Source organism: Nyctereutes procyonoides, unplaced genomic scaffold (genome assembly GCF_905146905.1).
Source record: "Nyctereutes procyonoides isolate TBG_1078 unplaced genomic scaffold, NYPRO_anot_genome, whole genome shotgun sequence".
Classification (NCBI taxonomy): Eukaryota; Metazoa; Chordata; class Mammalia; order Carnivora; family Canidae; genus Nyctereutes; species Nyctereutes procyonoides.
In genome coordinates this window covers 15090736-15116919 of record NW_026575141.1, presented here as the reverse complement: position 1 = coordinate 15116919, position 26184 = coordinate 15090736, and positions in this window count along the sequence as shown.

The following is a 26184-nucleotide window of genomic DNA, read 5'->3' as shown; positions in this document are numbered from 1 at the left end:
AAGTACAAAAGCAGTAAAATTAAGCATATCTATAAAAATTAGTTCAGGGATTCACAAAATGAAAGGATGTAAAGTATGATACGATATCCTACAATGTAGGAGCAGAAAAATAAAGAATGGTTTCAAACTCAAGTCACCATCAACTTAACAAAAACTGTTATATGCATAAAATGTTATATACAAACCTAATGGTAAGCACAAATCAAAAGCCAGTAATAGATATGTGAAAAATAAAGAAATTCAAGTATATTGCTAAAGAAAGCCAGAAAACCATCACAGAAGAGAGCAAGAGAAGAAAGGAACAGAGAATAACTAAAAACATAACCATAAAACATGTAACAAAATGTCAATACAGATATACTTAGCAATATTACTTTGAATGTAAATGGACTAAATGCTACAAAAGACACAGGATGAAGGAATGGATAAAAAAAGCAAAACCCATCTATATGCCCACAAGAGACTCACTTCTGACCTAAAAATACATGCAGGTTGAAAGTGAAAGGATAGAAAAGCATTTATTAGGCAAATAGAAGTGAAAAGAAAACTGGGTAGCAATACTTATATTGGACACAACAGACTTTAAAACAAAGAGTGTAATGAGACAAACAAGGGTACTATATAATCATAAATGGAACAATCCAACAAGAAGATATGACAATTGTAAATATTTGTCTACTCAACATGGGAGCACTCAAATACACAAAATAGCTAATAACAAACATGAAGGAATAACAGTAATACGATAGTAATACAATAATAATAGGAGACTGTAAGTGGGGTGCACTTACATGGATAGATCCTACAAATAGAAAATCAACAAGGAAATAGTGGTTTTGAATGACACATTGGACTAGATGGATCTAACTGACATATTCACAACATTCCATCCTAAAACAGCAGAACACACATTCTTTTAAAATGCACGTGGAATATTCTCCAGAATATTATTAGTCCACAAAACAAGTCTCAACAAATTCAAAAGGACTGAAGTCATACCATTCATCTTTTCCAACCACAATGCTATGAAGCTAGAAATCAAAGAAAAAACGGGGAAAGACCACAAATACAATGGAACAGATCAATAAAACTACGAACTGGTTCTTTGAAAAGAAAATCAACAAAATTGATAAACCTCTAGCTGGACTCGTCATGAAAAAATAGAAAGGACTCAAAGTCACAAATGAGAGAGGAAATAACAAACAATACCACAGAAATACAATTATAAGAGAATATAATGAAAAAATATATGCCAACAAATTGCACAACCTAGAAGGTAAATTTCCTAGAAACAATCTACCAAAACCAAAACAGGAAGAAATAGAAAATTTGAACAGATTGATTACCAGCAAAGAAATTGAATCAGTAATTAAAAACCCCTCTTAAACAAAAATGCAGGACCAGATGGCTTCATAGGGGAATTCTACCATTTACAGAAGAGTTAATACCTATTTTTCTCAAACTACTCCAAAAAATAGAAGAGGGAGGAAAACTTCCAAATTCATTCTATGAGGCCAGCATTATTCTGATATCAAAACGTGTAAAGATACCACCAAAAAAGAGAATTACAGGCCATTATCTCTGATGAACATAGATGCAAAAATTCTCAACAAGATACTGGCAAACTGAATACAATAATACATTAAAAATCATTCACCATTATCAAGTGGGATTTATTCCTGGTTTGCAAAGGTAGTTCAATATTTGCAAACCAATCAATGTAATACATCATATCAAAAAGAAAAAGGATAGGAAATATAGGATCATCTCAATAGATGCAGAAAAAGCATCTGACACAGTACAAACCCATTCATGAGAAGAACCATCAATAAAATAGGTTTACAGGAAACATATATCAAAGTAATTTTTTTTAATTTTTTAAAATTTATTTATGATAGTCACACACAGAGAGAGAAAGAGGCAGAGACACAGGCAGAGGGAGAAGCAGGCTCCATGCACCGGGAGCCCGACGTGGGATTCGATCCCGGGTCTCCAGGATCGCGCCCCGGGCCAAAGGCAGGCGCTAAACCGCTGCACCACCCAGGGATCCATATCTCAAAGTAATAAAGACCACATATGAAAAACCCACAACTAACATACTCAATGATGAAGAACTAAGAACTTTTCCCCTAAGGCCAGGAACAAGTTAAGGATGTCCATTCTTACCACTTTTAATCAACACAGAACTGGAATAAAAGTACTAGAAGTACTGGAAATCCTAGTCATAGCAATTAGACAAGAAAAATAAATAAGAGGCATCCAAATTGGCAAGGAAGAAGTACTAGTTTCACTATTTGCAAAAGACATGATACTATATATAGAAAACCCTAAAGATTCCATCAAAAAATTATTACAACTGATCAATGAACTCAGTAAAGTCAAGGATATGAAATTAATATAGAAAAATCCATTGCATTTTTATATACTATTAATGAAGTAGCAGAAAGAAATTAAGGAAACAATCCCAGTTATAATTGCACCAAATAAAATATCTACACAAAAATTTAACCAAGGAGATGAAAGACCTGTATTCTGATAACTATAAAGAACTGATGAAGATAATTCAAGACAATGCAAAGAAATGGAAAGATAGTAGATGCTCACAGTTTGGAAGCTCTAATATTGTTAAAATGCTCATACTACTGAAAACAATCTATGGAGTTAATGCAATCCCAAGAAATACCAACAGCATTTTTCACAGAACAGGAACAAATAATCCCAAAATTTGTGTGGAACCACAGAAGACCCCAAATAGCCAAAGTAATCTTGGAAAAGAACATAACTGGAAATGTCACAATCACATTTTTCAAGATACACTACAAAGCTATAGTAATCAAAACAGCATGGTAGTGGTACAAAAATAGATATACAGGTTGATGGAACAGAATAGAAAGCTCAGAAATAAACCTCTGATTATATGGTCAATCTATGACAAAGGAGGCAAGAATATGCAATGGGAAAAATTCTCTTTAACAAGTGGCATTAAGAAAACTTGACAGGAAAATGCAAAAAGAATGAAACTGTATCACTTTCCTATGCCAAATACAGAAATAAAGTCCCAATGGATTGAGGACCTAAACATGAGACATGAAACCACAAAATTCTTAGAAAAGCACACTGGCAGTAATTTCACTGACAGTAGTCATAGCAACATTTCTCTAAATATGTCTCCTGAGGCAGGGGAAATAAAAGAAAAAAACTACTAGGACTACATCGAAATAAAAAACTTGTGCACAATGAAGTAAACTATCAACAAAATAAAAGATGACCTACTAAATGGGAAAAGATATTTGCAAATGACATATCCAATAAAAATTTAGTATCCAAAATGTATAAAAAATTTCTACAACTCTACACCAAAAAGCCAAACAATCCAATTAAAAAACAGGCAGAAGACATGAACAGACATTTCTCCAAGTCCTATAGACAGCCAACAGACACATGACACATGAAAAGGTGTTCAACATCACTTATCAGGAAAATGCAGATCAAAACTATAATGAAATATCTCATGATGCTTGTCCGAATAGCTAAAATCTAAAACACTGGAAACAAGTGTTGGTGAGGATGTGGAAAAAAAGCAACCCTCATGCACTATTGGTGGGAATATAAACTGTTGCAGCCACTGTGGGAAACGGTATGGAGGTTCCTCAAAAAATTAAAAATAGAAATACCATCTGATCCAGTAATTCCACTACTGAATTTTTATCCAAAAACTATGAAAAAACTAATTTGAAAAGATATATGCACCTCTATTTTTATTTTAGATTTATAATAGTCAAGATATGGAAGCTGCCCAAGTGTCCATGAATAGATGGACGAACAAAGAAAAATTACACACACACACACACACAATCACAGAGGAATATTACTCAGCCATAAAAAAGAATGAATTTTTGCCATTTATAATAACATGAATTGGTCTAAAGTATATAATGCTGAGTGAATTCATCAGAGAAAGACAAATATCATAGGATTTCACTCATATGTGGAATTTAAGAAACAAAACAAATGAACAAAGATAAAAAGAGACAAACCAAAAAAAAAAAGACTCTTAATTTTAGAGAACTGATGGTTACTGAAGGTAAGTGGGGGAGGGCAATGGGTGAAATAGATGGAGATTAAGGGTACAGTTATGATGATGAGCACTGAATAATGTCTAGAATTCATGAATCACTATATTGTACACCAGAAAGTAATATAATACTGTATGTTAGCTACACTGGAATTAAACTTAAAAAAAGATTTACAGTATAGTAAAGAGGTCACACCGTCTTTTAGAGCAAGATTTCTGCTATTTTAAAGAGAAACTTAGGATGGTACTGGCACAAAAACAGTCATATAGATCAATGGAACAGTAGAGAGAACCCAGAAATGGACCCTCAACTCTATGATCAACTAGTCTTTAATAAAGTAGGAAAGAGGGATCCCTGGGTGACGCAGCGGTTTGGCGCCTGCCTTTGGCCCAGGGCGCGATCCTGGAGACCCGGGATCGAATCCCACGTCGGGCTCCCGGTGCATGGAGCCTGTTTCTCCCTCTGCCTATGTCTCTGCGCCTCTCTCTCTCTCTCTCTCTCTCTCTCTCTCTCTGTGACTATCATAAATAAATTTTAAAAAAGTAGGAAAGAATATCCAATGGAAAAATGTTTCTACAACAAATCCTGTTGAGAAAACTGCACAGCCACAGACAGAAGAATGAAACCGGACCACCTTCTTACATGACACACAAAAATAAACTTGAAACAGATAAAAGACTTAAATGTGAGATAGGAATCCATCAAAATTGGAGCCCGATGTGGGACTCAATTCCGGATCCCGGGAACACGCCCTGAGCCGAAGGCAGACGCTCAACCGCTGAGCCACCCAGGTGTCCTTAGTATCCAAATCTATAAAGAATTTATCAGAGACACCTGGATAGCTCATTGGTTGAGCATCTGCCTTCGGCTCAGGGTGTGATCCCAGAGTCCGGGGACTGAGTCCCACATTAGGCTCTTTGCATGGAGCCTGCTTCTCCATCTGTCTGTGTCTCTGCCTCTCTCTCTCTCTCTGTCATGAATAAATGAATAAAATCTTGAAAAAAAAACCCCTATCAAACTCAACACCCAGAAAACAAGAAATCTGGTGAAGAAATGGGCAGAAAACATTTCTCCAAAGAAGACATACATACAAAAGGCCAACAAAGATTTTATTAATTTATTCACAAGAGACACATAGAGAGGCAGAGACAGGCAGAGGGAGGAGAAGCAGGCTCCATGTAGGAAGCCCGATGTGGGACTCCATCCCAGGACTGTAGCATCTTGCCCTGAGCCAAAGGTAGATGCTCAACCACTGAACCACCCAGGTGTCCCAAGAGGACCCTCATATCTGCTGTGGATCATGTTGTGCTGTTTCTCAAAGCATTCACTATAACTCTGTGTCAAGAATCTGCTTTCAAGATATGGTACATGAAGAAAAGAACACTGCCTGGTGTATAAGAGATTTGTAAATGAGAGACATTTTAAAGGAGGGGGAGTCATTTATAAGGTTAATAATCTAGACCCTTTGGTGGTCACAGACAAAAATTATATTCACATATTATGTACATTTTTATGTTTTGATCTAAAGCACCTATCTTGGGACCCTGCCTTGGGCTCAGGTCATGATCCCAGAGTCCTGGGATTGAGCCCCACACTGGGCTCCCTGCTTAATGGGATCCTGCTTCTCCCTCTCTCTGCCTCTCTCTCTGCTCATTCTCTCTCTTTCTTTTACTCTCCCTCCCAAATAAAATCTTTAAAAGAAAAAAAACCCCACCTATTTTGTAAGCATATGTATGATATAATAATTTTTTTCTTCATGTAACATAATCTTCATAACTATCATTTAGTGGCTATTTCTGTGAGTAGATTGTTCATTAATCATACTTCTATCATTGAACACTTAGTTGCTTTAATTTTCTCAGTGTTGTAAATACAGGGAGCAACATCTCTTTGCCTAGCTTTTACCATCCTTTTGGTATTTTTTCTAGGAAGGTCTCCCTAGGGTAGTATTCTAGACTGCTGGCTTAGGGAATGAGGAGTTAAACTGATTTTTTAACATGAGATGTTTTCAGAAATCTGGAGCTGAGTCTGTACTCTGTCCGCTGAGAATCCTGCTGCAGATAAAGTGCCAGAGCAGGAGTCCCTGTGATATTAAACCTCAGCCTCGGCACCTACTCCAAGGCAAAGCAGAGTCTTTGCCACTAGAAGGAAAGAAAATTAGACAATCTGGTGTTGTTGATTTTCTTTCACTTCCAGTAACATGTTTATTTTGGGATGTTTTCTTTTAAAATATAAATATTATTTTTAGAAAAATTTAGACTTCTAGAAAAATTGTGAAAGATACTACAGAAAGTTTCTACCTACCCCATGCCAAGTTTGTATAATTATTAACATCTAACATTAGTATGGTACATTTGTAATATTGGTATATTATTAGATTTGTCTATTTTTCACAATTGAAATTATAAGCTTTTATTCCAATAGAGCAGCATTCAAGTAATTCTAAAGTTAAAAGGAAAATAAAAAGGAGAAAGGAAGAGCATGATTAGAGTCACAGATGCTTCTTGAGAAGATGAGGAAAGTGGTCCTTGCCCTTATTTCTACTTAAAAAAATGTGTAGGATAATATACAAGATGGAAGAATTTGGAAGCGTTCTATTTTTAAGACATTTCCATTAACAATTGCTTACTATGTTTTTTATTGTTATTTCTGAGAACTGACTAGTGTGTTTTCCAAAATATTGTTTTCTTCTTGTATTTTTGCTCTAATTCTGCCAAAAGCTTCTGTTTTAGCAAATTAATTTTGAATAAAAAATATTTTAAATAACTCGTGTTAATCACCCTTCCCCCATTATAATCTTTAGAAGATATTGTCAGACTGACTTGCAATCCCTCTTGGATTCTCCTTTTCTACCTTATAAGTGACTTCCTATCACCTCTCCTGAGAACGATCTGCTGGCTAAGGAATGCTGTTCAGGACTCCTGTCTGAAAAAAGTTGAGAAGATGAAGGTTGCCTTCCTCATTTTCCCTTTTCACTTACATGGTTACTTGTTTTCCTCTGTGGTCTGTAGTCCTGAGGATGGCCCCCAATGATCCCTGCCTCCCAGGTATTCATGGCCTAGTATAATTCCTTCCCTTTAAGTAACTTGCTTCTAACCAATAGAATATGGCAATACTGAGGAGATGTCATTTCTGTGATTAAGTTAGAAAAGATTGTGACTTTCTAGTAGACTTTGTCTCTCTTGCTAGCTTTGATGATGTAAATGGTGAAGAGGCCCACAGGAAATTGAACTGTTGCTTCTGGTCAACAGTCATTGAGTAACTGAGGCCCTCAGTACAACAATATTCAAAGAACTGAATCCTGCCAATAACCATGTAACTCGCTCATGTAATCGTTCCCCAGTTGGGTCATTAGTTGAGACCCCAGTCCTGACCAATAGCTTGATTACAGCCTCATGAAATATCATGAAGCAGAGGACCCAGTTAATTAGTGTTTGGATTCCTGACTCCTAGGAAACTGTATTGTTATAAACAGCTACATTTGGGGGCAATTTTTAATACAGTAATAGATAACTAATGTACTGAGTTTCCCTCTACTCCAAAGAATGTGATAAACAAGTCACCCTTGACTATATATTTCTCAAGACAATAGGAATGATAATTTAAAAATTTAGGCACTTTGAACCCCCAATAGAAGAGATACCTTTACAAATTCTTAGAGTATTAAAGTAGTAAGAGATCTCAAAGATGATGTGGTTGTTTCTCTAGGAGTCTTCCACAGAAAACAGAACTGTTGAATTTTTCTTTAAAATCGATTTCACACCCAGCCTTTATTTTATAAAAGGCCTCTCCTGGAATTTAGCTGATAAACCTGAAAGACCAGAATTTAGTAGTCAGTCTTGATTTCCTTCTCTTTCGCCCACCCCTTCACCATATAATCAATCATCACCAAGCTTATTAATTCTGCCTCCAAAATATGCCTTAAATCAGTCTTTCCTTTCCCATTGCCATCACACTAGTCTAATTTTTCTCATCTGTCACTTGGAACTGCTACCACCGCTTTTGTGGTAGGCAGTAGTATAATGCTTCTCCTCCTCTTCCCCCAAAGATGTGTGCACTTTGGTCCCCAGAATCTGTGACTATGTTACCTTACATGGCAAAAGGGATTTTAGCCAGTGTAATTAAGGATATGAACCTTCAGCTGGTGAGATTATTCTGCATTATATGGGTGGGCCCTACCTAATTCACATGTGTCCTTAAAAGTGAATAATATGAATGGATAAAGAAGATGTGGTTTATGTATACAATGGAATATTACTCAGCCATTAGAAATGACAAATACCCACAATTGCTTCTACGTGGATGGAACTGGAGGGTATTATGCTGAGTGAAATAAGTCAATCGGAGAAGGACAAACATTATATGGTCTCATTCATTTGGGGAATATAAAAAATAGTGAAAGGGAATAAAGGGGAAAGGAGAAAAAATGAGTGGGAAATATCAGAAAGGGAGACAGAACATGAGAGAATCCTAACTCTGGGAAACGAACTAGGGGTGGTGGAAGGGGAGGTGTGGGGGGGTGGGGGTGACTGGGTGATGGGCACTGAGGGGGGCACTTGATGGGATGAGCACTAGGTGTTATTCTATATGTTGGCAAATTGAACACCAATAAAAAATAAATTTATATAAAAAAAGTGAAGAATATTTTTGGTTGAGTCAGAGGCAGGCAATGAAAAAGAGGAGACATTTGAAGTAAGAGAAAGAGCCCACTGTTGCTGGCTTTGGAGAGGAAGGCTACCACAGGCCAAGGAATGTGAGTGGCTTTTAGAAGCAGAGAATGGCTCAAGCTTACAGCCAACATGAAAACAGGGATCTCAGTTCTATAACCTGAGCGAACGGAGTTCTGCCAACAACCCGAATGAACAAGTAATTGATTCAGCTCTAGCAAGGAATGGAGTCCTGCTGATTTTAGCTCAGTGAGACCCATGTCAGATATCAGACCTTCAGAACTATAGGATAATAAGTTTCTATTGTTTCAGCCACCAACTTCTGGAAAATTTAGTATAGCAGCAGTTGAAAATTAATACAGCTTCTTATTCTTCCTAAATATTTTCTTGGCTTTCCAAACTGTTCCTCGCAGGATAGCTGGAGTGACCCTTTAAAAACCCAGTTCCATCAATCGGGTGAGTTCCTAGTTTAAATTCCTTTCCCTTGTACTAGAATAAAACATGGGGCCTTTGGGTGGCTCAGTCAGTAAAGTGTCTGCCTTCAGCTCAGATGGTGGTCCTGAGGTCTTGGAATCTAGCCCTGTGTCAGGCTCCCTGTTCAGCAGGGAGTCTAATTCTCCCTCTCCATATGCCTCTCCTCCTGCTTGTGTTTTCTCACACTCTCTCAAATAAAATCTTTAAAAAAGTATTTTAAAAAATGGGGTTCAGTCAGTGGAGCATGCAACTCTTGATCTCAAGGTTGTGAGTTCAAGCCCCATGTTTGGTGTAGGTATTACCTGGGCATATTTTAAAATAAAATCTTTAAAAAACAAACGGACAAAACAAAAAAACCTGGGGCACCTGGTTAGGTCAGTGGTTAAGTGTCTGCCTTCAGCTCAGGTCATGATCCTGGGGTCCTAGGAGAGAGTTGGCATAGGGTTCTGTGCTCAGCGGGGACTCTGCTTCTCCCTCACCCTCTGCCCCTCTGCCAGCCTTGTGTTCTTACTCATGCACACTCTTTCTCTCAAATAAATAAATAAATAAATAAAATCTTTTAAAAAAAGCAAAAACCCAGGCTCTTCCAGAAAAACCTGAAGCCCTGCATGACCTGACCCCTGCCAATCCCTCCATTTTCCCAGAAGTCACTCCTTGCCCTTGGGCCTCACCGGCCTTTTTATTCTCTGAGTTTGTTAATCAGTTTCACACCCTGGGGTTTTCACAGGTGTTGGTATTTTGCCTGGAATGCCTTCCTATGTTCTTCACATGCCTTTCTCACTCTTCAAACATTAATTTAAATGATAATAATAATAATACGAGGATCTCAAGAATTTTATTAGTATCACTTAAGATACTATGATATCTTGATATATTATGTTAGAGAGGCCTTTTTTTTCCACTATCTTATCTAAATATAGCCCCTTGTCATTATTTTCTATTAAAAAACCTATTTATTTCCTTCACAGCACTTTTCTCAACTTGAATCATATATCTATTATTTGTTGTTTATTTATTGTTTATCTTCCTGACTCTAGGTTCTGGGAGAATAGGATTGATGTTTATTCTTGTATCCTAAATATCCAGTGCACCATCTGGCATATAGTAGATGCTCAATAAATAGTTTTTTTTTTTTTTTGAGTGAGTGGATATTACTTCCATATGTCTGTAGACATTTTTCCAGGGAAATGGTTTTATGGTCAAATAAACTTTGGGAATTTGAAATTAAACAAAGTTAAACAGATTTCTTTACTGAAAGACTTTTCTGAAGTTTTAATTTGCTAACAGATTATCCATTGCTAATGGATCACAAGTTTCTAAATGGGAGCTCTTGTTTGTAGCTTTCCTCCTTCTTATTTAACCTGGAACTTCTTTCTTGAAGTAAGTATCTCTTAGGACTGTTCTGAGATAAGTAATTTGGTGAATGCCAATATAGTTCATGGTCCTCATTTTCTACACAAGGGTACTGTGGCCTGGGAAATCACTGACTTGTCTAGGGTTATGCTGCGAGTTTCTGCGGCAGTCAGGTTTTCATGAAAGTCTAAACACTTAAGAATGTCTATAGCATCTTTAAATGATTAGCTGAACCAATAGAGAAAGTTATGTTTAGAGTAAAATTATAGATGAAAGTTTAGAGCAGACTGTATCAAGGAATTTGGCCTCCTTTAGAAAGTGCCATTTTTGATAAAAATACCACAACAGAGAGAAAGTTATTCAGACCCCATAATTTAAAAATGCTACCACACCCCCTCACCCATGCCCAGATCAAAACAAAAATTCATACAATTTAGTTTGCCCCAGTTGCCTGGGATATGAAGGAAGGAATCATGTAAGAGATATAGAGGAAAGTCTTGCTTTTATTTACTTACCTGATTGCTATGTTTTTGTAGAAATTCTCATGTGGAAATTTGGAGAATGTCTGTGAGTAAAATCTGTATGGTCACTCTCAACATAGGGAATCATGTGTGATTAAGTGCCTGGCTTTGGAGTCCTATAGCTGTGGGCTAGAAGCCTTTCTCCATCCCTTAGCATATTCATGACATTTAGCACATCATGCCAAACTTCTCCAAGCCTGTTTTGTTATCTGCAAATAGGAGTAATAGTAATCCTGCCTCATAGGGTTGTGGAGATGAGATGATGCATGTAAAGAGCTCAGCACATTGCCTGGCACCAACAAACCCTTTTAAATGTTAGTATTTTTAGGAGAAAGGAGTTAGGCGTGCCACTGATAGGTGTTTGAGGGATTGGTAAAAATACTGAGATGGGTTCCAGGGTTGCTCAACAAGTCCATTGACTGATTCAGGATTTTCTTGTTAAGACTGTGCTGAATTTGCAAAGCATGCCTTCTGCCTTGGTCTTGAAAAATACCAAGAAAAATAGAGCCTGCCTGTAATTTTCACCTAGTTCATTTCTTGACCACTTAAGATATCGCCTGTAGATCTGGAGTAAGATTGTCTGACCTAATGCATCATAAACACACATTGGCCATGTTTAATGATAAGCAGCATAGTTAACACCTTGTATTACTAAAGGGTTTACATGGTCTGCTTGGCAAAACAGCCATTTGTTTGACCTTTTTAGGCTGGTTTTTAAGCTGTGTGGGGCAGATGCAGAGTACCTTTACTAGGGCTACAGTAGCTCTCCTAAGTCCTATTCTTTCTAGGATCTATTGAATTCTTGGGGTGTTCAGTGAGGTCTCTCTATGTTGGCAGCTTGAAACTTGAATGTTTTTGAATCCTGTGGGAACTCTGCTAGTTGTTCACAGCTTCCCTGTAGTCGTTCTTTCCCTGGCTTTGTAGAGTCTTGTCCATGTATCAAAGACTCAAAGACTGAAGGAGGCCCCTGTGAGTATTTTGGAACTTCTATTTCTTCCTTTCTAGCACTCTTCTCAACTTGGAATTATGTATCTATGGAGACAAATTACATAGCCCCTTTCTATACAGTACTGTGCTCCATGAATTCTGGCTGCCTCAGTGGCCCCGAATTCTGACCTGTGTCCTCAGGACCCTACCCTGAGATCTGTAAAGCACTTCCAGGCTCAACTTATTTATTTCCCTTCTCTCGGGGATCGGGTTTTGCCTCTTGTTCAACATCTGAAAACAGTTACTTCATATGTCTTGTCAAGTTTTATAGTTGTTTAAGAGGATAGGTTTCTCTGTTGTGGCCAGAAGGGGAAGTCCTTTTCCACCTTTAGTCATTATTACATTACCATAGGGCCTCTACCTTGAAAAGTCCTCACCCCCTTCCCCTGATACTGTAGTGGTGCAGAATTTGCTCTTACACCATACACTCTTGTGAAGTTTCTCTTACCAATGAGGCTCTGAGTAGGACAGATGGTGGATATGCAACAGAGAATCGGTCTATCATCAGAGAACAAAACAAATTGAACTATCTGGAACTGAAATAGTACTTGCAGTTGTGTGCTTGATATATCTAGCACACAGCTACAAGTACTGAGATTCTTGACCATATATGTGATAGCATTTTGGCTTTATGTGATGGGTTTATTTCTGAACTCATTTCTAATCAACCTTGATTTTCAACAATTTACTGGTTATTGACATGGCTATGTTGGTTTTAATTGGAATCACTGGAATCTGTGCTTGTTTCCATGTTCTTAAGCTAGAAAGATCTGAATTTATCAGGAAAGGGCCTGGCTTTCCTATGTTGGAAGAATCCTTCCAGACACAGGGTCATGCAAGAATCCTTATTTTCTTTAGTTATTATAAGCACATTAATTATGATGAAATGAGCTAATAAGTCTATTTCTATGCCAATTTCTTCTATATAATTTGAAGTAAGAAGTAATAACATATTGGTATCTTTCATAAAGAAGTACCAGTAAGAATGAACTCTTTCCTCCTATATTATGACTAGGTGAAGAAAAATGCTATAAAATATGATTTAAAGGGTTCAGAGTCTTTCAGTCATCTTTTTGCTTAATTTATAAAATATAAAAATTGAAAAAAATTCAAGAAAAATAATTAGTTTGTTTTTCTTCTTTGTAGGTGGTAGGGACCCACTAGTGAGAAGATGTTCATTAGTAAGTTTTTGCTACAAAGAGTGTTTGCTGGCATCACTGAAGAATGTTTATCTTTGCTTGCAAATGATATTTCCTGTATCATGAATAACTATGAAGAGAACACGAAAGGAAAACTTCCAAATTTAAATTTGCACATTTATTGCAGTTCCATGTTTCAAGTGTCTAATGCCTATTAATTCAGATGCCGTGATTTTCTTTTTTTCTCCATGATCATTTTTACTTGGATAACTTTGGAAAAGCATTTGAAAGAAGATGAAACATTTTTGTTTTATGACTGGTCTGTGGATTTACTGACTCTAGGCTTCTTCAGGGCCTTGAACTTTGAGAATTTCCTATCCATTTGTAACTTCAAATAATTTTTAAAAAACAAACCACTTTGATATTTCCTTTTTATTCTTTTGAGTGTGTAACTTTATTATGCTAATTGTCTATGTAATGATATTGTACAATCATCTTATGAAGACGATAGAGTGGTTGATATTATCCTGCTCATACAGGTGAGAAATCAGAGGTATAGAAAATTTTGTGATTTTCTTGGTATCACTCACTGACAAATGTTATGGCCAGAACTGGGACTAAAGACTTGGGTCTAGCAGGATGAGCGCTGGTTGAATAGGAGCAGGGGACCTAATTGTGGTTGTAATCTTGCCCTTAATTCAGGCTAATTCTGTATCTGGACCTCATTTTCCTCATTTGTAAAATGCTGGGGTGGAACAGGTGAACTCTTGGGTCCTTATAGCTCTGAAATTTTATGGTCATTTGTCTCCTTTTGGCTTTTCTCCTAGAATACACTGCTTCCTTAAGCTTTTATCTAGATATACCTGGATTATGACTGACTTGCAGTTCTTCACTTTTGCCTGTGCCCTAATATATTATTTTCCCTTTAAGTAGTGTTTCTGAAGAGGTGTTTTTTTTTTTTTTAAAGGACATTCAGCTACCTAGCATACATTACCTCTGGAATTCAGAAACAATCTGGTTGATCCTCTCATTGCTCTTTTAATATTTTCTTATTGTGTTATATGGTACTTATATTGCAAATGTACCTATGCTTATGTAGTTCAACTAAAATATGGAAAACACCATCAGTATATTTTTAAATAAGGTGATCTTCAAATAATCACATTGTTTGGCTTCATTGCTAATAATTTCTGTGGTCCTGGGCCTTTTTATAATGTAATGAGGGAAGGTTGTCAATAACTTACCTTCCTCACAAAGATATGTTGATAGAATAGAAAACTAAATAATACTTATTTCCAGGATTATTTTATACTTCTGACCTTCAGGATCTTAAGATTGAAGCATTTAAAGATGAAATATCTGCTTCAAAGTCTTCAAAATAAAAGTAGAATTTCAAAATAATGAAGAAATTCAAAGACTACTGGACCTTTCAACTGGGTTATGAAATGCATACCAAAACTTGAATTTCTTGGAGCCCACTCCCGTACTTTTCCGTGACTGATAAGTCTATAATTTGCTACTAAAATGTTGTGATTCCAGTTTCAGAAAGTTGAGCTATAAATTGCTGAGATCTGGGATAAATGGCCAATTATATCAGAACAAATGTCTATTGTTTTATTCGAGGAGGGGGAGAGTTCACTGCACTACTTACTTAGAGTGATTATTTCAAATTTTCTTCCAGAAGAAAAGTCCATGCCACATTTGTGGAAATGGTTAAGTGACCACAGGAACGAAGAATTCAGGGATGATTTAGTGCAGATCATCATGAAGGCTTCCTGGCATGTGCATTTTAAACAGTGCTGTGTTGTCTTCAAGTTTGCCAAAGTATAATCTGTGAGCAATTGAGGCAAAATCAAAATCAGAAACCTAGGAGAGTAATATTGTTTTGGAATTGTCAAGCAAAAGACCTTGGTTTGGGTTGTTACGTCTGGAACCAAAATGTCACATGTGGCATGCATCACTTGAAGTTTATTATTTTAACCTTAGACCTCCTTGTTGAAAATTTATGCTATTCAGTGCTTGCATCCCAGTACAAGCATTTCTATTCTATTTTACACAAGTCTGTGCCAGTTACATGGTGAACATGGCAAAACCATAGCTTGGATGGCTTCAAGGCCCCTTCCATGGTTCCACTTTTGTTGGCACTGCCAAACTCAATTGGTTTGAGGGGGTGCTCAAAAACTAAGGCATGGCACCAGGTAATTAAAACCATTCCCTACACATCTGGAAGAAAACCCAATCTAGTCGCACTCTCTGCTGAAAAAAGAAATCATCCCATGTTATTGCCAGGAGTTGCAGGAAAGTGAAAGTGGTGTCGTTTTACGTTTACAGAGGCATTTAGCATTTTCATGGACAGACCCAAAACTTCTGGTTACAAAGTGTGAAATTCTTATTAAAATTCCTCATAAAATCAACAGAACACGTATCTAGTGATTGTTCCAAGGCTTCCTTTCCTTCCATTTGTACACTGTTGCAATGATCCCACTGATCCATTCTATTCTCCATAGCAAACAAACCTATCCCACCTTCCCATTCACTGATTGACTTGCCCTAACCAGGAAAATTTTAATTATTTGTTATTCAAGGTAAATTCACCTGCAGTGATGTGGCCTCCTTCATGCTGGCATGAGGCAAACTGTCCTCTGGGATCAGGATGAACTTGGGTTGGTCATGGTCCCAGTAGAAGAGATAAAGGTGATGGCAGACAGTGTATATTTTTGCTTTTAAATCTCAACAAAGATTTATAGATTGAGAACTTGATACCATTCATTGTGCAGAATTTGAACCTTCCACATGTAGTTCAAAATTTACTTGCCAGCAATGCATTATATGTCCTTCAAAGTTTCATATCATTTTCAGAGATAATAATAACATAGCGCTTTGCTTTGTGTAAGGTGCTTTTATAATCATGTTAACTCTTATAGTATTATCTTATGGGGCAGATGGAATAGGGATTATTTCCTCCACTTTGAAAACAAGGGTTCTGAGGCTCAGAGACGTGAAGTGGTTTACCCAAGGTCACACAGCTTGTAAGAATAGGGCTACTTCTCAAATAGGTTTTCTGACTTCAAATTCTATGTTCTTTCCATTAGCATGTGGTGCCTCTCATGTTTCTTATGTCTTCTTCTCACCAAAAATCTTATTTTGTACACATTTTCAAAGTAATTCTGATGGAATGCATTTCAAATGCTGTTGACATGGAGCAGGCTGCATGGAAATGAACAGCTTCTCAATCAGGACAGTGCTTGTTATCTTAGGACTCTTGGACTGCTGAAGATCAGTGTGAAATGGTTCCATCCTTCTCTACTTGTCTAAGCATGGCAATTTGCTTAACCTCCTGCTGCAGCGTGCACATTTCTGTCATAATATAGGTAGACATTTAAATATATATTCCTAGGTATGCCTGGGTGGCTCAGTAATTGAGCGTCTGCATTTGGTGTAGGGTGTGATCCCAGGGTCCTGGGATCGAGTCCCACATCGGGTTCCCCACAGGGAGCCTGCTCCTCCCTCTGCCTGTGTCTCTGCCTCTTTCTGTGTGTCTCTCATGAATAAATAAATAAAATCTTAACAAAATAAATATATATTTCTAATTCTCAAATATAAGCTCCAGGCATTCAGTTGCTATCACATTCATCTTTGTATGAATATGTACCTTGCCCAATGTCTTGCTTGAAGTAAATGCTCAATGAATCTTCATTAAAAGAAACTGAAGATGATATAGCAGGATTCAGAGTCCAAATGTAGTTCTCTATGTGATCTATACCAAGGCTGTCCAATATAACTTTCTGCAATGATGGAAATGCTTCATATCTGGGCTGTCCAATACTATAGCCATTAATGGCTAGTGTGATTGCAGAGTGGAATTTTCAATGTTATTTAATTAAGCAATTTAAATTTAAAGAGCTGTATGTGGCTGATGGTTTCCATATTAGACAGCACAACCCTAAGTTTTTCTATGTTTAAACTTTGTCAGATCCCTAAAATCTGATTGTGTTTAGGTCCTTCCATCTTCTGATGGTTTTCACTGTTTTTGAAGAGGCCACACAGCCATCCTTGGGCAAGATGAGGAAGGGGTAGGCAGAGATTTTCTTTTGCATCTAAGGTAGGAGGTTTTCACTCCAATTTGAGGCCCTGGGGAGGAGCTGGTCCTGGTCCTGAGTGTTTTCTGGAAAGCAGGAATGACTTGTCTCTTGGAGTTGCAAAGGCTTAGCAGGGGCTCTAGAAGGTGACATACTGGGGATTTCTCAGCTCTAGAGGCTCAGTGACATTTAGTCTGGGACTGTAGGAGAGAAAAGCTCCATCCTTTTCTAAGAAAAGCAAATCTTAAGTCAGGAAAAAGAGGAGAACAGGCAGCTAAGCTTGTTAATCAGATTTCCTCATAGATAGTCTGAGTGGTATTCTACTTGGGATTAGAATCTTTAGATTCTTTCTTCTTAACACGGAAGGCTGTATAAATCACCCTTAACTATTAAGTTATGCATGTCTTCTAATTGTGAAACTTCTAAATTCCTACTCTGAAGTTGTCAGCTTGGAATTAATGAAAACAAAAAACAAAAAAACAAAACAAAACAAAACCCACCACCACCACCACAACAACAAAACCTTCTCTTCTCCTCTATCCCCATAGCAATAGCAGAACCTGCCCAGGAAGAGAGAAATGCTGTTCATACAGGGTAGGCCCTTTTGATCTCAGTGGCTTCTAAGAACTCCCATTCTTCATACTGTGACTTCTGCTAACTGCTCTGAAGGAGGCTAAAGGTTAAACAGAGAACTAGGCAGGAGTGAAATGGCAGCCAAGCGGGAGAGCTCAAGTAGGCCCTTGAACAGATGTCTATGCGTTATGTGACTCAGGGCAACATCCTTTCTTAGGATGTAGACAGTGTTATAAACACAGATTTTGGGGATCCTTGTGCTCTATTCGAAGTGAAGCAAATATTTAGAAAATTCATTGTTAATATTGATGTACTCACAGGTAGCTGTAAAAGCTACTTAAAATAAATGAATCCTAAATTTCAGGACTCGAACTGGAGAATTAAGGGTTTGCAATATTATTTGTGAAGGAACGCAAGGGTAACTATTCAAAGGCAGGATTTGCCTCCTGAAGCTTCCTACCTAAGGCTGACAAAACCAGCAGATAGTAACATTCTGTACTGTAAAAGAAACTGGCACTTCAAAATATGTTCTTCCTCCTTAAAAAATATGTTCAGATGCACACTTTAACTTTCTTTGCTTTTCTAGAAGAGGTGAGAACTAAGAATTATCTGTACCTTTAGGCATAGGAAATAGTTAAGCACACAGAGAGAAGTGACTTGCCTAAGCTCACTGGGCAATCATGTTTCTATCTACATTGGCATTTGAACAGGAAACTTCAAACCAGGAGCCATCAAGTTGGTTCTTCTCAGGAGGAAGATGGTAGCGCTAATCTCCTTGCATCTTTGCAGATGTAAGGGAACCTGTTTATGTAGAATACATAAAAAAAGGTGCAAAGAAGGAAAAGAGACCTCAATCTGATAAAGCTGTTGGAGAAAAGACAAATTAGCTCTGACTTTGGTTCTAATTTCCTAAACTGTTTTTTTTAATTAAGAATTATTTATTTATGAGAGAGAGAGAGAGAGAGAGAGAGAGAGGAGAATGCATGAGGGTAGAGAGGGCAAAGAGAGAGAAAGAGAGAGACAGAGGGAGAGAGAAACTTACAAAGACTACGCTAAGCATGAATCCAGACATGGGGCTTGATTTCATGATCCTGAGGTCACAATGTGAGCTGAAACAAGAGTTGGACACTTAACTAACTGTGCCACCCAGGTGCCCCATGTTTTTTTTTAAATATTTTATATTTGGGGAGGTGGGCAGGGAGATGTGTTAAAAGGGTGATGGGATTAAGGAGGGCACTTGTAGTGATGAGCCCTGAGTGTTGTATGTAAGTGATGAATCATTAAATTCTACAACTAAAACTAATATTACACTGTGTGTTAACTAACTGAAATTTTAACAAAAAGTTAAAAAAAGATTTTAAGTAATTTCTACATAGTATGTGGGGCTCAAACTTACAATCCTGAGATCAAGAGTTATATGCTCTACCGACTGAGCTAGCCAGATGTTCCTGTTTTTTTTTTTTAATTTTAAAATAAACTTTTCATTTGGGAATAACTTTTTTATTTTTTAAAAAATATTTTATTTATTTATTCATGAGAGACACAGAGAGAGAGAGAGGCAGAGACAGAGGCAGAGAGAGAAGCAGGCTCCATGCAGGGAGCCCGACGTGGCACTCGATCCCAGGACTCCGGGGATCATGCCCTGAGCTGAAGGCAGACACTCAACCACTGAGCCACCCAGGTGCCTCTTAACTTTAAATGTATAGAGAAGCTGTAAAGAAAAAAGAAAAAAAGAAAAGCTGTAAAGATAATATAGTTTCCATATAATTATCATCCCCTTTCTCCTAATAATAATATTTTATATATGATTTCTTGAGTTTTGCAGTAATTTAAATGCATGAGTACTCCTTAAATAAAGTCTTATTTACAAGTAGGTCTGTTTCTATCACTTTCCTATAGTATTTTTCTAAAACTTACTGCTAAGACAGAATAATCTACATAAAGACTCAATAGTTGAACAGTGGACATACATTTTGATCATAAAGTCATTGCTGGAGAAAGGGAAAGGAAGAAGAATATTTGATAGTGTGACAAGAGAAATAACTTGAATAATAGAGGGCCTTTTCAGATAGCTTTCAGGAACTACTGAGGCTTTATACTGAGCAATACTGAGATGACAAAGAATTTTGGAATTTTCATGATGTTTTATAGAATAACTACTGAAGGAGATCTGCATTTCCCAAAATCCTTGGGTTTGGGTTTGTTTAATAGTAAGTAGAAACAGGATTAATTGAGGATTACAAAAATTCGGCTGATAATGATGCTCAGCTTTAAAGGTGGAACTCTGAGCAATTGCACACTGTCAAGAAATTTCTTTAGTACTCACTGGAAGTGAATTGTAGACCAGGGCCAAGGATATGAAAGTACATGGGACCCAGGAATCAGAATACCATTGAGAAATGCAACTGATTGAAGAGCACCAGGGGAGGGCAAGGCCAGGTTTCTCTACCATTTAGTGAGGAGTGATAGACACAATGTTGGACTAATATTATAGTTATATTTGTTTAATATTTCAGTTTGTTGAATTTACATTAATACTTAAAGTTACTGTGGAAAGAACCATATGAAGTTTCCAATATTTGTCCATTTTGATCCACAAAATGGCATTTTCAGTTATTCAATCTTATACCTAGTAAACTATATGTGGTTAATAACCAAAATTTTCACTTGGTTTTACTTTATATTTTTTTTGTTCTTTGAATTTGGAAGTAAAGAACAACTATTTGAGCTTAGGAAAACCCAACTGAAATTTGCTATGAATATATCCAGAGTGGGCAGCAGATGAGCACACTGCTTGACCAAATGCACTCTTCCTGTGTACTAGATACTGCACACATCCATAGTAACCATTTTATACTTTATCCCCAGGATTAAGCTGGTTCTGTGTATTTAGATTTGTGAATTTTACAGATTTAGTAGTACTTGACATCCACTGCCCCCCTCCACCATCTAGAAGGTAGATCTGAGAATGATTGTTGATCATGATTATCATATTTGATTTTCAACCATAAGGTGGCATCATATCACATTTTATGCCAAAGAAGCAGGCTGTTTTTCTGTTCCCTGAGATGACTAATGCTCTGCACATGTCTTTAGGTTGTGGGTGTAGCATGTTATTAAAGTTTGAAGTTTATAAGCAAATATTAGAAGCTGGCATCTTCATATAGGAGCTTAACATTTTTTTCTTATATTTGATCTTTTTTTTTAGGCCTGAGAAGTTAGTAATAGAAGAAACTATTACTATAGTAACTAATACTATGTTTTACCTCATTAGAATATGTAAGGCAGTTTCTTGCATATATAGAAGCTTCTCAAAAATATTCATTGCATGATTAAATTAAAATATTCCTTTAATAGGCATTACCCTTGGGAATTCATTTTCTCATTTGTCAAGTTGAATTTACAGCACACTTTTATTGCTATGACCCATTTCTTACCAGAATAAGAAGCTTATTTTCATGAAGAAGTTAAACCCAACTATACACATTTACTTTCCCTACTACCCTTTAAAAATACATTGCTTTTTTTTAGATACTTTTTATTTTTATTTTGCTTAATTAGACATGCCCAGGAATTGCAAATTACATAAATCTGCTGGTTTTACTTGTTCTAAGTTGCTTGACAGAAAATTCTGGTTTCGTTTTAAAAAACCAAGTAAAGAGTTTGCTTCATCTTTCTCCATAGAAACTTTCTGTATCTTTGTAGAAAACAGTGTAAATGCTTTCCAACATAAAACCTCTCTTTCTTTAGATGAAGTGATTTTGTTCTTGGAATTCTTTGTTTATAGTTTTGTGGGAAGTTGGTGCCACTTGGCCTGCAGGGAACACTCCCACAAGGTGTATTGCAGGGCCCCTTAGAAGTCTAGTTAGGAATTCAGAGATTGCAGTAATAAGACTTTGGTCTCCACATTTCTCCACTTGGAGCCCATTCTCATACTGACTGACTATGATCTCACGGCAACAGATTGAAAGTGAAAAAGTGCTAACCGTTAACAAACAATAACTCTGTATTATATAACCAGCTAGAAAGATGTTTCTATTAAATCGATTGAATGATTGAGGTTTGGCTGTAACCTAGACAGATATTAAATCTCTCCTGCCTTCCAATTCCGCCCCCCCAACCCCACCCTGTGGAGCTCTGCTTTTAAAAATAACCATATTGTATTTCTCTCTGCTATCAATAATGTGGGCATTTTATTTATCTTTAATATTTTACTCTTAGAACCAAAGTGAAAAGTCAAGGTGAAATGAAGTAAAAAGTCAAAGCGAAATAAGTGGTGTGGCATGAAATAGGGTAAGGAGATATTCCAAAGAAGAAAGTTAAGAAAGGCATGTCTGAAACATGATCTTGGTTTAACTGAAAGATGAGTCAGAGCCAGCCCTGTAAATATGGCCTTCATTTGGGTAGGTAAAAGATAGGATGGTAATGTCCAAGGAGAACATTCTGGAAAGTGACTAGTCTATGTGACAGCTCTGAGTTGGGAAAGAGCTTCGCATGTACTAGAGAGAAGAAATAGAAATAAGTACTACGTGGCCAGAGCAAGGGGGCTGAGGAGAGGGTGCTGAGGATATGGTAAAGTGGATTAGAGAGGTGTGCCAGTGCTACGGACTTTTGGATGTAATGGGAAGCAAGAGAAGTTTTAACTAGAGAAATTACCTAATCTTATTTACATCTAAAGAAGATCACTCTGGTTCATCAACAGTGAAATAGAAAAATGTTGTGATATAGTTATACAATGGAATGTTAAATAGCAAGGAAAATGAACAATTTGTTGCTACTCACAATAGCATGAAACAACATGCCAGCTCAAATATAAGATTGAGGGGGAAAAGCCAAATGCAAGACACATTGTATGAATTAATTGATGTGAATATCCTATTTTTTTTATTTTGATTTGGGCACTGGTTACACGGATGTGTTCAGTTTGCGAAAATTCATCAACTGTACATTTGTGATTCGTGCACTTTTATGTGTGTATGTTTAACTTAAAAAAACATTAAAAAATGGATCACTCTGGTTGAAGAAGAGGGCATCGACAGAAGAGAGTGGAAGCAGGTGGACCATTAGGAGGCTACTGGAGTTTTCCAGATGAAAGATGATGATTTCAACCAGGGAAGTGGTGGAAATGAGAAGTGGGTAGGTTTTAGATCTAATTTGTATTACGGTATAGCATGAAATTGTTGATATTTGACAACTTTTGATCACCTTCAAAGGTGACAATTTCTATGATTCAACTTACTAGGAATAGATTGCAGTGGCATCTTTGACTCATTATTGTTTATCTGTGAGGTATGTGAACTCTTGGTTTTATATCTCTTTCTTTGTGATGTTAAGAATAAAGGTTTAGGGTTTTGCCTGAGAACAGATACTGAGTTTTAGTGGTTCCTTTATATTCAAATAACTACATTACTTTCTCTATGATGAGTTACAGATTTTTTCTATTTTATCTATACTAGGATTTAGTATCAAAACTAGTACTTCTTAAAGTAACTGATTATTCCTAGGATGCAAGGGTGATTCAACAGTCGTAAAACAATCAATGTGATTGATCACATCAACAAGAGAAAACAAGAACCATATGATCCTCTCAATAGATGCGGAGAAAGCATTTCACAAAATACAGCATGCATTCCTGATCAAAACTCTTCAGAGTGTAGGGATAGAGGGAACATTCCTCGGCATCTTAAAAGCCACCTACAAAAAGCCCACAGCAAATATTATTCTCAATCAGGAACAACTGAGAGTCTTTCCCTAAGACCAGGAACACAACAGGGATGTCCACTCTCACCACTGCTATTCAACATAGTACTAGAAGTCCTATGCCTCAGCAATCAGCTCAGCAATCAGACAAAAAAAAAGAAATAAAAGGCATTCAATGGCAAAGAAGAAGTCAAACTCTCCCTCTTCACAGATGACATGATACTGTACTTAGAAAACCCAAAAGACTCCACCCCAAGATTGCTAGAACTCATACAGCAATTCAGCAGTGTGGCAGGATACAAAACCAATGCCCAGAAATCAGTGGCATTTCTATACACTAACAATGAAACTGAAGAAAGAGAAATTAAGGAATCAATCCCATTTACAATTGTACCCCAGGGATCCCTGGGTGGCGCAGGGGTTTAGCGCCTGCCTTTGGCCCAGGGCGTGATCCTGGAGACCCGGGATCGAATCCCACGTTGGGCTCCCGGTGTATGGAGCCTGCTTCTCCCTCTGCCTATGTCTCTGCCTCTCTCTCTCACTGTGTGCCTATCATAAATAAATTTAAAAAAATACAATTGTACCCCAAAGTCTAAGATACCTAAGAATAAACCTAACCAAAGAGGTAAAGGATCTATACCCTAAAAACTACAGAACCCTTCTGAAAGAAATTGAGGAAGACACAAAGTGATGGGAAAATATCCCATGCTCATGGATTGGAAGGATTAATGTTATGAAAATGTCAATGCTACTCAGGGCAATTTACACATTTAATGCAATCCCTATCAAAATACCATGGACTTTCTTCAGAGAGTTGGAACAAATCATCTTAAGCTTTGTGTGGAATCAGAAAAGACCCCAAATAGCCAGGGGAATATTGAAAAGGAAAACCAGAGCCGGGGGCATCACAATGCCGGATTTCAAGTTGTACTATAAAGCTGTGATCATCAAGACAGTGTGGTACTGGCACAAAAACAGACACATAGATCAATGGAACAGAATTGAGAACCCAGAAATGGGCCCTCAACTGTATGGTCCACTAATATTCAACAAAGCAGGAAAGAATATCCACTGGATAAAGGACAGTCTCTTCAATAAATGGTGCTGGGAACATTGGACAGCCACATGCAGAAGAATGAAACTAGACCATTCTCTTATACCATTCACAAGGTAAACTCAAAATGGATGAAAGATCTAAATGTGAGACAAGAATCCATCAAAATCCTGGAGGAGAACACAGGCAACATCCTTTTTTTTTTTTTTAAAGGTTTTATTTTTTTATTCATGAGAAACACAGAGAGGAGAGAGAGGGGGGGGGGGCAGAGACACAGGCAGAGGGAGAAGCAGGTTCCATGCAGGGAGCCTGATGTGGGACTCGATCCCGGGTCTCCAGGATCACACCCTAGGCTGAAGGCGTGCTAAACCGCTGAGCCACTCGGGCTGCCCGGCAACATCCTTTTTTAACTTGGCCCAATAACTTCTTGCAAGATACATCTATGAAGGCAAAGGAAACAAAAGCAAAAATGAACTATTGGGACTTAATCAAGTTAAGAAACTTCTGCACAGCAAAAGAAATAGCCAACAAAACTAAAAGACAACCACAGAATGGGAGAAGAGATTTGCAAATGACCTATCAGATAAAGGGCTAGTATCCAAGATCTATAAAGAACTTATTAAACTCAACACCCAAGAAACAAACAATCCGATCATGAAATGGGCAAAAGACATGAACAGGAATTTCACAGAGGAAGACATAGACATGGCCAACAAGCACATGAGAACATGCTCCGCATCACTGGCCATCAGGGAAATACAAATCCAAACCACAATGAAAAAAAAAAAAAACAAAAACCACAATGAGATACCACCTCACACCAGTGACAATGTTGAAAATTAACAAGACAGGAAACAACAAATATTGGAGAGGATGTGGAGAAAGGGGAACCCTCTGGCAGTGTTGGTGGGAATGTGAGCTGGTGTAGCCACTCTGGAAAAACAATGTGGAGGTTCCTCAAGGAGTTAAAAATAGAGCTAACCTATGACCCAGCAATTGCACTGCTGGGAATTTACCCTAAAGATACTGATGTAGTGAAATGGCAGGACACCTGCACCCCAATGTTTATAGCAGCAATGTTCACAATAGCCAAACTGTGGAAGGAGCCTCAATGTCCACTGAAAGATGAATGGATAAAGAAGATGTGGTATATATGTATATATATGGAATATTACTCAGCTATCAGAAAAGATGAATACTCACCATTTGCTTTGACATGGATGGAACTGGAGGGTATTCTTGAGTGAAGGACAATCATCATCTGGTTTCACTCATATGGGGAACATAAGAAATAGTGAAAGGGGCATCCTGGGTGGCTCAGTGGTTTAGCGCCGCCTTCCGCCCAGGGTGTGATCCTGGAGACCCGGGATCGAGTCCCACGTCGGGCTCCCTGCATGGAGCCTGCTTCTCCCTCTGCCTGTGTCTCTGCCTTTCTCTCTCTGTGTCTCTCATGATTAAATAAATAAAATCTTAAAAATAGTGAAAGAGATTATAAAGGAAAGAAGGGGAACTGAGTGGGAAAAATTAGGGAAATGAACAAAGGGTCACGGAAGGGGAGGTG